The sequence below is a fragment of the Euleptes europaea genome, chromosome 9 (genome assembly GCF_029931775.1).
Source record: "Euleptes europaea isolate rEulEur1 chromosome 9, rEulEur1.hap1, whole genome shotgun sequence".
Classification (NCBI taxonomy): domain Eukaryota; kingdom Metazoa; phylum Chordata; class Lepidosauria; order Squamata; family Sphaerodactylidae; genus Euleptes; species Euleptes europaea.
Window position 1 is genome coordinate 27508297 of NC_079320.1, and position 16475 is coordinate 27524771.

Here is a 16475-nt window from a genome sequence, read left to right on the forward strand (position 1 = left end):
GGGCTTGCAACCCTGGCCTATGGTTCTGCTGGGATTTTCTGGTTTGATGTTGATTCTGTTCAGCGTGGTAGGTCTGTTTGTATTGGGAGGCTTTGGGGCAGTGGTTTCTTGCTCTTGAGTGTTTGGCTATTGTTTGCCCTGTTTGTTTGAAAAGGCATATATTTTCCCCACAGGAAACACTGAAGGATGGCTGGGGTCAAACTGGTATTTGGGACCTCAATAACTCAGAATACTGGCATTTACTGTATGTGCTCCCTGAAACCCAAAGCCAAAAAATACTGGTCCCCCCGCCCTGGGTGCACATCCCTATGTGAAAGAAGAAGAGTTGGTTTTTATACCCTTATTTTCTCTACCTTACAATTGCCTTCCCTTCCTCTTTCCACAACAGACACCTTGTGAGGTAGGTAGGGCTGAGAGAGTTTGGAGAGAAGTGTGACTAGCCTAAGGTTATCCAGCAGGCTTCATGTGCAGGAGTGGGGGAAACCAACCCAGTTCACCAGATTAGAGTCCACTGCTCATGTAGAGGAGTGGAGAAGCAAACTCGGTTAACCAGATTAGAGTCCACCATTCTTAACCACTATACCGCACTGACCTGAGTCAGTCCTGAGACTCTGGAGAGCCACTGCCAGACAACACTGACCTTGATAGACCAATGGTCTGATTCAGTATAAGACATCTTCATGTAGTTAGAAATGTATTTGCTCTGCTCTGCGCACCTTTCAAAACATATACTTTCCCCAATGAGTAATGTGTGAGAATTCTAAAACTCAATATTGCCTTAAATTTGTTATTGTCTATATTCTCTCAAGAATGACAGTGTTTGGGGGTTTGTTTGTTTGTGTAAAACAAAGATAATAAGAAACATGTATATGCTTCACTAGCTGATCTCTGTTGGCCATAAGATGCTTGAAACCAACAGACTTTGTTCTGATCCAACTGGACTTTTTTATGGTCTCTGGCCTTACCTTAAAATGTTACATTGCTGTTCTATAATTCCTTCATTGTGTTGCTGCATCACATTTTTCAGTTATAATGGTAGGGCAGAATTTTCACACTTTAATGTGAGTATGTGTTCTCAGCACAAAATATATGAAAACAAAGTCTAAAAGAATGACAATGAAACCCATCTCTTCTCACTGACACCGTGTCCCACTTTCACTTCTGTTTTGGGGGGCTTAGGTATCTCCTCTTCTTCCCTCAACAGCTTGCAAACCCTTCTAATGCAATCTTTCCTTTTCTACTTAAGAAAGATGTATTGAATTCACTAGCACTGGTTTCATTGTCAGCTTTGCAGTCTGCATATTATTAACAAGACCAAACAACTCTTGATGAAGAGCCAAATGTGTTACCATGCTAACAATGCCTCAAATGCATTCAGTCTGTGGGCAAACAGCTGGTCCTTCTCCAAACTTTGTACAATACAGGTATCACAGAACAGGCTGTCATTACACCCAGCATGTGTGCCTTCAGTGATGAAAGCAAAGAGCCAGCTGTTCGGTGGCTTCAGCGCACATATTCCAAATGCATAGCCACATACTTGACACTGCACAATATACAAGTGATGCTGAATTCATAAATTACTGTCAGTCCAGATTAACATCAGTCCATCGTCTTATGGCCTTCAGGGGAAACATACAGCCTTATTTTCTAGGGTGCCTTGGGGTGAGCTGGCACAACCCAACATATGGGATTATATGGATGTATTTGGTTACCTAGATTGGAGAAGAGAAATCTGATTTTAAATGTCATTTCTTTAGTTCAGAATACTGGGCACATGACAGAGTCCAAGCATCAACCCTCTTAAAGAATATGAACTGTCATGGGAGAAAGGACATCCATTTAGTTTCCAGAACTGACACACTTTCTACATGATAGGGGACCTTCACAAAATAAAGTCTGGTTCATGCTACTGGTGCTGCAATATTACCGCTTTTGCATGATTAGGCCCCACATTTTCCCCAGTGTTTGTATTCTGGAAGATCATATGGAGTTTTAAAGTCAGTGCCAGTGAACCACAAAGAGGTATAGCACTACCTGGGAACTTCTCACATGAATTGCCTGGCCTGCAAGGTCCCTGCATCAAACGTGGCCAGACCAAGAGCAGATTCTGGCATAGGAAACTTGTAATCATGCTGTACCAGTAACAGGTCCAAGAAATTTATCTTGTCCAATAAATAGTTGAAAATGTGGAAGAAGGTAACGTGAATGCTCGAACACAGTCTCAACTTTACCTAGAATGGTCACTCCGCAGATCATGGAGAACCACATTTGCGATTACCATCAACCAAAAGAGCAGCATATACTTCCATCCCCCAGCATGAAGCCTGCACCTCAGGAAGCTCTCAGCCCTTCCCTTCCTCTGGCAGCAGCTTTCACAAGGTGAGAACCAAATGCCATCCACAGTCCCCACTGAACAGGGGGTGAGGGCCATTTTAGGGAATGGTACTCAGAAGAGCCACAGGTGCCATGTCAAAGAACCAATATGTGGATTCTGATCCACTGAGTATCACTGATATAAAACCTTGTTAAGAATAAGATATGAGGTGTACCATGCTAAGCAGGTCTACTCAGAATCCTACCCAAGTCTATTTATTGGGGCTTACTTCTAGGAAAGTGTTCTTAGGATTGCACTGTTACAGCCCTTGAGGGGTAGTGATTAGAGTGTTGGACTAGATCTGGTTTAGATACTCCACAATGCCATGTGACTCACTCAATGACCTTGGACCAGTCTTCCAGTAGTGAGGATAAAATGAGAAATAGAGAACCAAGCATACCACATGAGCCCTTTGGTGGAGAGAGATACCAGTGTAATGTATGTACTGTATAATCTGGAATAATTTGCCAGGTGAAATCAGAAACTGGGTATACCTGGTGACATAATGGTTAGGGTTTGAAAACTTATCTAGCTACATTGATAGCTACGGGGTGCTGCTGTTATTGGTAGCCTGCAGAGGGTTTATTTCTTTTAAAATATGGATTGTGTTGAACAGATTTGTTAATTATTGCATTTGCTGTATCCAGATGGCCAGGTGACAAATTTGGAGGTAGCACAGTTTTAAACAAGATCACAGTTTATTAAGTGAGGTTCTTTTCCTGTAGAGAGCTGCAATAGCAACAACTTCCTTTTTCTTTTTTTCGAACCCACAATATATCCTGAAATGAATCTCCATGTGGCCAATCCAGAACACTGGCTTGGACTGAAGGAAGGGAATGGTCACAAAAACCAGTGTTTTTAAACCTCATGCAATTTTAAAAGCCGGTTTATTTTTCTGCAAATCACTTTGAGCTTTAGAAAAACATAATATAAATCTTTCAAATAAATAAGACATTAACAAACAACAACTGAGAAACTGGGCCCTATATAATCATATCCTAAAATTATGCAGCTCAGAGTAAATGACATCTCTGCAAATCTGAACTGAAGGCAGTTATTACTTTAATTGCCTCCCAGTTCTCCAGCATTGGAACAGATAGTAATTCACATATCTGTCCCAGTAGCTCAGCAGCTTGGTATCAGAGCTCCTTTAGAGTTCTTCTTCTAATGATCCATTGCTATTTATGACTGCAGTTTTCTCTAAACCCTTGTCTATAGACATGTCCATGTTTGTAATTCTTCATATATATGACTCAGATGCCTCTAGCATGGGCTTTCTCCAACATCCTTCCTGTTGAACTTAGAGAGGAAAACCGCTAGGCCACATCTCTATGGTTAACAGTCATTCCGCATACATTTTGGCTCTAATATTGCTGGTGGGCTCCTTGCTTCTGAGATATTTTTTAATCCTGTTTTGTTGTTACATCTGCTAATCCTTTTTGTTGTATATTTTTGTAACGTTTCATTTGCCTGAAACAGTGCCTTTTTATTATCATTCTTCTTTGCCTCACACTTCCACTTTAAACGAATGCCTTTTTTTTTTGCTTTGAATAACTTGTTCACTGATGTAATTTTGGATCTCTTTTAGTCATTTTTGAATGGGAACATATTACTTTCACCCTTTGACATATGTGTGAACAGTTTCAGTGCCTTCGTGGGGACTTTCCTCTTTTTATAACTGTCCTTTTCATTTCAATGATAGTTTTACATGATTTGAAAGGTTGTGTTGTTTTTTTACTTAACGTTTTTTTTAAAAAAAATATCTTCCCTTTTCTCACAATGGCAGCAATCTGTTGAGCAACCCCTTCTGTGCAAGTAATTTCCCCACTGCCAGTGAGGTATAAGGTATTGCACTACTGTGGGCTAGTAACATTTTTGGAGCCATCTGAAGTAATGAATGGGTGGCTTGAAGCAATGTGTGGGGGAGTATAAGCCCTGGGAATGGGCAGCCCAATGGTGATGGCTGCCAACTTGGAAAGCTTTAAGGGAGAAGTGGACATGTTCATGGAGCAGAGGGCTATCCATGACTACTAGTGAAAATGAATATTAGTCATGATGCATACCTATTCCCTACAGTATCAGAGGAGCATGCCTATTATATTAGGTACTGTGAAACACAGGCAGGATGCTGCTGCAGTTGTCTTGTTTGTGGGCTTTTTAGAGGTACCTGGTTGGCCACTGTGTGAACAGACTGCAGGACTTTATGGGCCTTGGTCTGATCCAGCATGGCTTTTCTTATGTTCCCCCATACCAGCAAGAAAGCAAAGGAGGAAGCAGAAGCAGGGAGTATTCTAACTACGGACTGGCAGAATAATCTCCATAGTCCAAGAGGGTCTAAATATTCAGTCACCAAAAAGTACCACTGTGTGAGCATCCCTGGGTCTACCTTTGTCCAACTTGGAAGGTGGCTTAAAGTAAGTCCATCCTTATGAGATCTTGGAAAAGTCCAAAGCTTCCACAGGTTAGTGTTCTGCCTGACTGGCTCTCCAGTATTTGAATGGGACAGGTTCCTTTTTTCCTCCTTGTATGGTCATTGTGAATGGATTTAGCCCATACATTTTCATTGTAGATATTATCTGTTGTTGTTTTTTCCTTCAATGCATTTTTACACAACGTATATACAGTATACATACACTACATGTCATTTTTATAAGTGTATGTATAACAATGATTTAATACCACAGAAAATACATTCAAAACTGTGTTCATGTTACTTGAAAAAGTCTGGGTAAGGTGCACAGTAAACTAACAAACTAGAGTCACACCAAGGAGAAGGAACATGAGATGAGAATGTTTGACTTAAACCAGGAAACTTGCAAAATGTGTTAGCATCCTTGATATCTGACTAGGCTGGCCTTGCAGTCCAACTGAGACTTGATCTGTGTCTTCTGAAGCACTGGGTTCCTTTTGCTGGAGCTGGCAAATGTGACATAGATGAAGAAGACCAATTTCCCTGTTGTTCAATGAATCCCATCTGCAGCATCCAGCAGTGGAAGCTCAGTACATGCACAAAGCCCTGAATTATCAACAAGGTGCTGAATCCCTAATGCTTAGTAAGACCACGATTTTGTACTTCGTGTGGACAGCAAGAAGCCTGCCTAATGAATGGACCGAGGAAGGACAAGTTAATTGATAATCATCACTCAGCTCAGTGTATGGGGAACAGTAAAACAATTGACATTGTGTTCTAAAGTAAATTACTTCTTCCACCTTAACAGAAATGTATGTTCTAGCAAATATCTAATGAATGGTCTAGCACTGTGTAACTAACAATTAGACAGCAATCACTAGTCATCACACAACAAAGATGAACTTTTGTAAGGCTGCAGTTTACTCTGAAACACACCATTTAACTTCCAGCTGAATCATCCAATTAGGGGGCTGAATCCATCACTGTTTCCCAAATGCAAGTACACAGATTCGAAACTGGTAACAATAGGCAGTTAACTGTACAGCAATTTTCGAGTTACCAGAATGAAAAGACATTTCTTTGTAAGACACAATATAGGATTTTTAAAATGAATGCTGATTTGTTAATATTTCCAAGAAGTCCATTAATATAAAGTTCCCTGATAATTTTTTCATCCCTTGTCTGAACTAGGGATGCTCCAATACTTAGCAATTCAGTTTGCATTCTGCTTACCAGTCATGAGCAGTGAGCCAATTTTTAAGCAAACGCTTCTGCTATTTTTGAGCAAGTTGAGCCTGTCTGTCAAGTCTGGAAAGTTTATGCCCTGAAAATTTTGTTGGCTTCTAAGGTGCTACTGGACTAGAATCTAACTATTCTACTGCAGACCAAGACAGCTACCCTCTGAAACATTTCCTGTGGTTCCCCTTCCCATCTGCCACTGCTTCCCTTTTTCATCTGCTGTTCAGTCTGTTCTTTGAGTGCATAAGATCTTGACACTCACAGATAGTGACTTATAGTCATAAGGTGTATGTGTCTTATGGCTGTCTGACTTGGTGTTCATTAAAGACAAAAGTGGATGAAATAGAACTATTTGTCCATGTGGGCTCTTGCACAGCCCCATGAAAAGTGCAGCCAGCGTGGTGTAGAGGTTCGGAGCAGCGGATTCTAATCTGGAGAGCTGGGTTTGATTCCCCCCACTCGTCCACATGAAGCAAGATGGGTGACCTTGGGCAAGTCACAGTTCTCTTAGAGCTCTGTCAGCCCCACCTCCCTCACAAGGTGTCTGTTGTGGGGAGAGGAAGGAAGGAAGATCGTAAGCCGGTTTGATTCTCCTTGAAAAAGGTAGAGAAAGTCAGCATTTAAAAACCAACCCTTCCTCCTCCTCCTCCTCCTCCTTCTCCTTCTCCTTCCTTTTCCCCTTCCCCCTTCCCCTTCCCCTTCCTCTTCTCCTTCGTTTCCCTCACCAGTTTTTTATTCATGTTTTCTGGTGCCCTCATTTCAGGGTACAGCAAGAACAACCTATGAGGAAGTCCAGGGTTTCTATGCAGAGGCAGGCAATAGCAAACCAGTTCTGTTTGTCTCTTGCCTTGAAAACCCTACAGGGTCTCAATAAGTTGGCTACTGTAAATATATCCCAAAAGACAATTTGTGAAAGTTTTTTGAAGCATATTAGTGGTGATCAACAGCAGCTGCTACACTGTTCCCTGGTAGTATGCCTGTCCTACTAGATTCATTTTTGCTTCAGGCTTTGCATTGGATCCAAAGGTGCACATCTGTAAGGTGAACATAAGAACATGAGAAAGGCCATGCTGGATCAGACCAAGGTCCTTCAAGTCCAGCAGTCTGCTCACACAGTGGCCAACAGGTGCCTCTGGGAAGCCCGCAAACAAGATAACTGCAGCAGCATTATCCTGCCTGTGTTCCAAAGCACCTAATATAATAGGCATGCTCCTCTGATCCTGGAGAGAATAGGTATGCATCATGACTAGTAGCCATTTTTACTAGTAGCCATGAATTGTCCTCTCCTCCATTAACATGTCCACTCCCCTCTTCAAGCCTTCCAAGGAGGTGATCTGCTCCTGTGGCTTATATACAACACAAAATACACAGACATTACTGGATTTACATGTTCACATCAGTGAGTTGGGATCCTACTATTCCCATATGAGAAGTGAGGAGTCTTGCTCTTAAAGAGGAAGCTTTTCTTACTGGAACAAGGCCCCTTCTGCAAGAGTAAGACTCCTCTCTTAGGGGAAGAAAGTAGTAGGATCCAACCCACTGTCTGGAAAGATACAAGACTCTGCTTAGAAGCTTTTTCATAAAAGCTTTTTTTCACCCTCTTCACCCAAATGCTTCCCTATGCACTGCCCCAATATTATTTTTCATAAGTCAGGAAACGTTTTCCTTGTGTTCTGCCACGCTATCCAAGGGGAGTCTGCAGCTGTACTTTGGGTACTCCATCATGCTCAGACTGACTCTGAAGTGCATACCCCTCCTAGTGTCAGTGCCCATGCCAGAGATCATAACAACACATTTTTTTGGCACGTTATTCTCCTTTTGTGTCAAAGCTCCCCCATATGATTTTTAGAGAAACAAGACCTGTTTCACAGGTTTGAGGGTTTTTTTTTGTGTTTTTAAGAAAGACTATAAATGAACAGCTGAAGAAATAAACAGAAAGGTCTGTGTGTATCTTATTTACTGTCATCACAAAAGTGAATATTGGTGTAGGGCTATTTTAACACAACCCACCAGCCAGGAGTAAGTTACAGAAATAAGCAGACCCATCTGAGAGGTTGAAGGCCACTGAAGTGCAGTGTTTGTAGTTGGCTTGAAAAGCAAAGGAAAGCGAGAAAGAAAGCTCAGTGTCTCAAAGCAAGATGATACAAAGGTGGCTGAGAAGAAGGGCAAGGCATATCCCAGAAAGGGGTCTGTTGATACCAGCAGCAGAAATGATGGCAAGTATACTGCTCTTCCTATAAGGAACCCAGAGTCCTGTACTGGGGTTATCTCATTTTATCTTGAGACAGTGGTCATTTATGCATGGTCGCTTTAACCTCCTTTATTCCCCTTTTCAGCCAGGATCAAAGTAACCCGGGTTGGGGGAATCCGTATGCATTGGCTGGAATGATGAGGGACGAAACTGTGTGCTAATGGAGGTGTGAATATAGAAAAGCAGCCTCCCAAGTTCAAATCAAGTCCCACCCGTTTAAATGCTGCTTTGTAATTGGCTTACCTCACGAGAGAAGATTTCCTTCCCCCCAAACCCAACTGCCACATAAAAAAGCAAAAAAGCATAAAAGAACATAAAACGGAGCAATCTGAAAGGGGGGGGAGAAATCCAAGCCTCGTTTTTAAAAAGCCTTTCTTTTGCTCAGAAAGAGCTGAAAGAAAGAAAGAAAGAAAGAAAGAAAGAAAGAAAGAAAGAAAGAAAGAAAGAAAGAAAGAAAGAAAGAAAGCACTTGAATCCCTGCCTCTTTACACACTGCTTCATGATTGGCTGTGAGAGAAGCCAATCTTCTGTGCTTCCCCTGTTTGGCTATCAGCATGCTGCCTTGAAGAGAGGTTTGGAAAAGGGTGGGGCGAAGCTCAACGCGAGAAAGTTGTATGCTCTCTCACTGATTCCAGAATGAGCCAGGATCCATGGTTTAATTTGGGCAAGAAGAGGAATGGGAAAAGCCAGGCTCATTTTTTGTTGAAGCAGCATTGAGCTTCCAAGGAATGAGGTAACATGCATACCCAAAAATTTGATCCTGGCTGAAACAGGGAATAAAAGAGGGTTAAGTGACCATGCATAAAACACCAGTGACTTGTCCAGGGTCACCCAGTGGATAGCACAGCTGATTCATTTGGACCCAGGTCTCCTCAGCCAAAATCCAATGTTCTATGTGATGAGTTCTTTTTGGTGCCATCAAGTCACAGCAGAATTATGGTGATCCCATGGGATTTTCAAGGCAGCAGATGTTCGGAGGTGGTTTGCCAGTGCCTGCCTCCACATCACGACTCTGGTTTTGCTTGGAGGTTGCCTATCCAACTACTTGCCAGGGCTGTCCCTTCTTAGCTTCTGAGATCTGGCGAGATCAGGCTAGCCTGGGGATATCCAGGTCAGGATATGTACTACATACATAGTGTATATTTTATATATTTTCTCCTATATTTTCACCCATATTCCAATATAATCCACAATCCACTTTCATCAGAAGAGTTCTATTTAAATAGAACTCCTTTAGAGTAACTATGTGCTCAAATAAAAACACATTAGTTTTATATTATACTTTTACTAAAAGGAAGTTTTTTTATTATTATTATGTGCCTAAAAACTAGGAGCCCTGTGGCGTAGAGCGGTAAGCTGCAGTACTGCAGTCCAAGCTCTGCTCATGACCTGAGTTTGATCCCAACGGAAGTTGGTTTCAGGTAGCCAGCTCAAGGTTGACTCAGCTTTCCATCCTTCCGAGGTCAGTAAAATGAGGACCCAGCTTGCTGGGGGTAAAAGGAAGATGACTGGGGAAGGCACTGGCAAACCACCCCATAAACAAAGTCTGCCTAGTAAACGTCGGGCTGTGACGTCACCCCATGGGTCTGGAATGACCCGGTGCTTGCACAGGAGACCTTTACCTTTTAAAAACTAGTTGCTTTATCACAGACATAAAAAAGAAATATTGCCCAAACAGATGTATAATAGATGGCCTAAAGAAAACATTTTCAATATAAAATAATTTAAAAATAAAGAAAAGTAGAATGCTGGAGTTATGCCATCTCAGTAATCATAAACTAGCTTAAACAGATTAAACATGTGAGACAAAGTAAGATAATTACCCAAGTAACACCTAGGAATTCATACCATAAGTATTTATAAAAGTATTTATATCCCACTTTTCTTCAGTCACGTACTTCTAGATGATGTACAATCAGTTCTTGGACTCCCATTCAGGTATTGATCAAGATTAGGGGAGTGGCTGTGGCACAGTGGTAGAGCATCTGCTTGTCATGCAAAAAATCCCAAGTTCAGTTCCCGTCATCTTCAGTGTGAAGGGTGAAGACCTCTGTTTGAGACCTTGGAGAGCTGTTGCCAGTCAGAGTAGACAATACTGACCTTGATAGACCAAAGTTCTAATTCAATATAAGGCAGTTTCATGTGTTTGCATGATCCAGACCAGATTAGCTTTAATCAAGGTTGCTGCATCATGCCTTCAGGCCAAACTGTGACACCAAATAAAGAGTGATAAGAGGTGAAGCACAAGAATTTTAGTTATTTCATTTTTATCCCACTTTTCCTCTAAGGAGTTTAGGGTAACATAGATACTCATTGACCCCCTTTGTTCTCACACCAACCCTTACAAATCGGTGAGGTTAAAAAGATAACTGGCTCAAGGCTCAGTGAGCTTCATGCTAGACTTTGGTCTGAACATGGGTTTCCATGGTTCTAGTCCAACCAGTACATTATACTGGCAAAATACAAGCCTTGCAGTGCAGTCCTCAACAGAATTATACCTTTTAAAGCCCATTAATGTAAATGGGCTTAGAAGGGTATAAGTCTGTTGAGGATGGCAATGCTAATAAGAATGGAAAATCAACAGTACCTAGGTGAATATACATAAGTGTGTTTAGGACTGCAGTCAGTCTTCCCTATTACCAATCTTATTTCAGCTGTTTCTATCTTAAATATAAGAACATAAGAACATAAGAACGGCCCTTCTGGATCAGACCAAGGCCCATCAAGTCCAGCAGTCTGTTCACACAGTAGCCAACCAGGTGCTTCCAGGAAACCACTAACAAGATGAGTGCAGCAGCACCATCCTGCCTGTATTCCACCGCACCCAAAATAATAGGCATGCTCCTCTGATACTAGAGAGAATAGGTATGCAGCATGACTAATATCCATTCTAACTAACAGCCATGAATACCCATCTCCTCCATGAATATGTTCACTCCCCTCTTAAAGCCCTCCAAGCTGGCAGCCATCACCACATCCAGGGGCAGAGAGTTCCACAATTTAACTATGTGTTGTGTGAAAAAATACTTCCTTTTATCTGTTTTGACTCTCTCACCCTCCAGCAATAGCAGATGACCCCGTGTTCTAGTATTATGGGAGAGGGAGAAAAACATCTCCCTGTCCACTCTCTCCAAACCATGCATAATTTTATAGACCTCTATCATGTCTCCCCTCAGCCACCTTCTTTCCAAGCTAAACAGTCCTAAGCGTCTTAACCGCTCTCCATAGGACACATCCCACCATTGATTCCTACTCTCTGCTTCCTATTTTTCAGCCAGCTCTCAATCCATAAGAGGACTTGACCTCTTATCCCGTGACTATGAAGTTTGCTTAGCAGTCTTTGGGGGGACTTTGTCAAAAGCTTTTTGGAAATCCAAATACACAATATCCACAGGCTCATTCCTGTCTACATGCCTATTGACACTTTCAAAAAACTCTAATAGGTTAGTGCTAGCTAGTGACTGCATATGTTTCAAATCAAATTACTTAATTTTAAAATCTGTGTGAAATGAAGAAGGTAACCAATGCAAAGAAACCGAGTCCTGAGAAACATGATCATGCATACATCAAAATTAAGATGGGTAGCAGAACATAAGATAGAAACAGGTGAATTATGATGGGCATAGGGAAGACTGACTGCAATCCTAGACACACTTACTAAGGAGTAATTACCATTGAATTCAGTAGGGTTTACTTTCGAGTAGACATGCCCTGTAAGAAGGTTACAATAACCTCGTCAAGATACAACACAGTAAAGCCCAAGTTCCTCTTCAACACAAAGAAAACAATACGTTTTTGTCATGTTGAACAGCCTTGCCTCATTTTGCTCGTTGCCTTCCATGGAGCCTTTGTCCTTTGATTTCCGTTAGCAACATGCTGTTCCCCTTTGCTGGCAGGAGTTGGAAAACAAATGGCTGGGTACCTCCCTCAAAAAAGCATAATCTATCATAAATGCATTCCATGTCATATTACATTTTCGAAACAGATGAGATGAAAGCACCAGAAGATCTTGCTTCTTTAAAAGATGGTCAAAATGATGATCATACATGGCACATTCTATGCAATTATGGAAAGTGTTTCAGGTTAAGAATAATCTTGGAGAAGTGAGCCACAATGCAAAAAAAATTGGCCTGTTTGTTGAATATCTTTGTTGATATCCATTGCAGCTTCACCCTTGGCATCTACATCCAAGATACTTATGTTCCATGTGTCTGGTGATGAATCTGACCTGCTGCAATGTCATCCATTGTTAAGGACGATTTTCCTTCATGAGAGGCCTGAAAATATGATAACACCTGCAAGACACAGAGAAATCCAGTCAGAGCATCCAAGGTTCAGAAGACAGGGCCTTGGGATGTTGCCTGATTCTCTGATCTTCTCAACGCTTCTGTTCCTTACATTGTGCTGCCCTTGTACTTTCACTACTGAGATTCCATATACATCCCTGTTCTTTACATTCCTCTTTAGCATTCAAGGTTTCCCAGTTGTGCAAAATTGCAAACTCTATAATCAGAATAAAATTCAAAATAGCAGGTTATGGGTTTTATTGCTATAGAATGGTAAGGCAATAAAAATAGACCCTTGTTGTTGGTTTATGTGTGAATGTTAATCCTTTATTACAGCTTAGTGTAGGAGAAATCTTCAAGATATACACTACTGTGACTATTCTTTTTCACATTAATTTATGTATGTGTGAAACTCTATGCTTGCTTTTTAAAATAAAATAAAAGATGAGGGTCCATTCAAGTTCCATCTGTACAAGCAGCAATTGTTAAGAGGACAGTAGGTCTGAACTGTGTAATGTATCATCTATTCTATTTGTCCAGGGCTGGCAAAGACCCCAGACTGTCTGCTACCGCCCATCCTTGTCTGAGAAGAGTCTGTACCAGACCAGTTGATGCCATGGGGCAGCAGGCTGAGCACTTACCCAGCCACCAAGAAGAACGAGTCGCAATTGATCAGCTGGCTCCTGCCCAAGGAGATGCTGCCAGCCCCAGAGCAACACAGTGGATTGGTTGCAGCCCAGCTACAAGGTGGACATAGCTGACTGGGGCCAGCCCAGGGGGGGGGGGCAGGAGAGTTGGCTGGACCAGATCAGGAGAGTTGGCTGGACCAGCCCAGCACACACAGGGCTTGCTGCTATCACCTCCATCTTCCTAGCTGTGGCCAAAGCCAGGCATACGCCGTAGGAGCCAGTCCAATGCCCCATAGGGCAGGCACAGCAAGGGAAGGGCCAGGATGCCTGGTAAAGGCTCCACCTTCACCAGGCTCTAACTAGGCTGCCTGGTGAACAGCCGGATAGGGGAAAGGAGGGAGAAGAGGCAGGGCCCCTATAAGACATTGCGTCCAATGGGGATGGATAGGGAATGGGGCCATGACTCTTTAAATGGCAGAATTACCCAGAGGCTGAGGAGGAAAAGAGCTAGAGTGCTCCATGCTCAAGTGCAGACCAGCCTGGGCGAAGGAGGGCCAGGGTGTTTAAACCTCCTCCTTGAACCATTCTGAGGACTGGGAGGACTGCCACGGGTGGACTCTCCTTTACACATGACTTTCTCCTCATGAAGCACACATGGATTTCTCCACAAGGATCACACAATTTCTGAAATCTTTTCGGTGGTCAAAAGAGGCCTCTCTTCCCTCTTTTGCCAGCAGGAAAAGCTGGTAAGATCCAACTCAATGTTTAGTAATAGCTGATCTGCATAGATATTACGATATTATTCACTTTTAGTACGGGATAGAGATTGGAGGCATCCTTTTTCCTCTGGTGAAAGGAGCTTTCATTCATCAGAGAAACGTTTGCCTTGTTGGGAAAAAAGTTTTCCTCCATGAGAGGAAGACTCCTCACTTTGTGGAAGGGAGCAATTGGGCTGAGCCTCTTGTCTTTCAGTACTTTTCTTTATTGACGCAGAAGAAATTCCCCCGTTGAAAACTACGAGATCCTCTTTTGTGGCCTACTAAAATTATATACTTCTATTCATGCTCTCTGGCAAAATAAAAGATGGCATTAAAACTGTATCTCAGACAGAACCAGATCATCTATAAATCTCACATCTGACAAGAAAAAGCTGACAGACGTTCAAAGCTCTACAAGGTACGCTTCGAATAGCTCAAATGTCTTATGTTAAAAAGTTAAGGATAACTTTCTGGACATTTAAAAACAGTCTACCTTGTAAAATGTTTTGTAACAATGATTAAGATGCTGAGCTCTAGAGTAGGTTCCATTATAATAAGAGCCTTTAAATAAGTTTAACCCCAAATAAATGGTTTCAAGTTAAATGTTTTTATTACTGCATTTGGAGAGCACAGTTTTTTAAAAAAATGTTCACTGACAATAATGTTATGATTCATTTCAACTGAATGGGATACGATTATGGCTATTGACATAATAGTGTAAGCTCTGCTACAATTATGATGACCTAATTTCAAGGAGCCCTCCCATTACAATGATAACCACAACTACGAAAACAGAAAGAGCATCATCGCATCGTCAAACTTTAAGAATGTGTCCTCAGGAGAAAAAAATAAAGCTAAAGGGATACAATTTGTGTGCCTATGTACTTTAGGTGCATAAAATGATTGTAAGGTGCAACCTTTGTGGTGCTCGGCATTCTTGACCTATTGCGCAGCCAGTGGGTAACGATGACGGTAATGAGGATGTAATGAGACATCTTTATGGTGACACGACCAAGGAATGCATGAAGTAAGCTAGGTGTTGTTAAGGAAAATCTACCTAGACTTCAATATCCCAGGGTTTTTTTTTGTTTGTTTGTCTGTTTTTTGCTTATTGTTCCCCTCATTCAGTTAGGGAAAGCAAAGAACTGAAGATTAGATTAATTTTGTGAGAAGTGTGCCCGTACTGGCTCCTTCATCATAAAATATAGATATATCAGAGTTTGGGAGTCACCTGAAGACATTTATATAGAAAAGGTAGTGTCGGGGTGCATTCCTAAGCAGAGTTAGACCCTTCAAAGTCCATTAAAGTCCATTTGCTTAGAAGGCTGTAGCTCTGTTTAGGATTGCACTGTTATAGACTTTTAAAGTTTACAACTCCTGATTTGTTTATACATCAGATTCTTATTCTCTTACAGTTTACTACAGCCATTGTGCTGGATTGAAACTCTCTTCTGTGAGTGGAAAGAAGAAGAAGAAGAAGAATTGGTTGTTGATATGCCGACTTTATCTACCACTTAAGGATGAATCAAACTGGCTTACAATCACCTTCCCTTTCCCTCCCCACAACAGACACCTTGTGAGGTAGGTGGGGCTGAGAGAGCTCTAAGAGCTGTGACTAGCCCAAGGTTACCCAGCTGACTTCATTGTAGGAGTGGGGAAACCAACCCGGTTCATCGGATTAGCATTTGCCACTCATGTGGAGGAGTTGGGAATCAAACCTGGTTCTCCAGATTAGAGTCCACCACTCATAACCACCGCTCTTAACCACTACACCACGCTGGGTCTTCTGCCTATACAGGGGGGGAGTCATTTCTGCCAATTTCTCCTTTCCACCACAGACCTCACACCACATTCCAAACTATTCTTAATGATAGTCCCACACACAGAAGCTTCTTTTCAGCATGCTGCAGTGGGAACAAGGAGGCAGGAAATATCCACTTGGCAAGCGGAGCTCCACTCACCTGAGTTGTGCAGAAGGATATTCTAGTACCAATCCACTGGGAGGGTCAGCAATCCAGAAGGTCCTAGAAATGCATTAGACCCCATTTTAATTCATATAATTGCTTAAGAATTTTTTCACTTTCAGGTTTTGATTAAGTCTTCTATCAGTAATTAAAAAAAAATTGAATTTTTACCATTCCTACCTTGCCACTGGATCTGTGTACCATTCAAGGCAAAACTTTTAAGTAGTATAGCAATAATACTTCAGTGCAAAAGCTGAGGATGGCAATGGGAAGATTTATTTTGCAGAAGATAAATGATCAACAAAATGCATTGTTGCTGCTTTTTAATGAGGCACCAAGATATATTCATTGTTTAGGCGCATTAAAGACCCTTGCTCCTGTTTACACAATGATATACTTACTACATTTATCTTATAAGCACTGTAAAAATATTAGTAGATTGTAATAAAAATAGCCCACTAAAATGATACTACTTTTCAGAACTGCTAATCTGTGCTAATGCCATTTTGGTAAGGGTCTGGCAACAGCTGTTATAATGTTGTCCCTGAAGGTCATGGAGTGAAG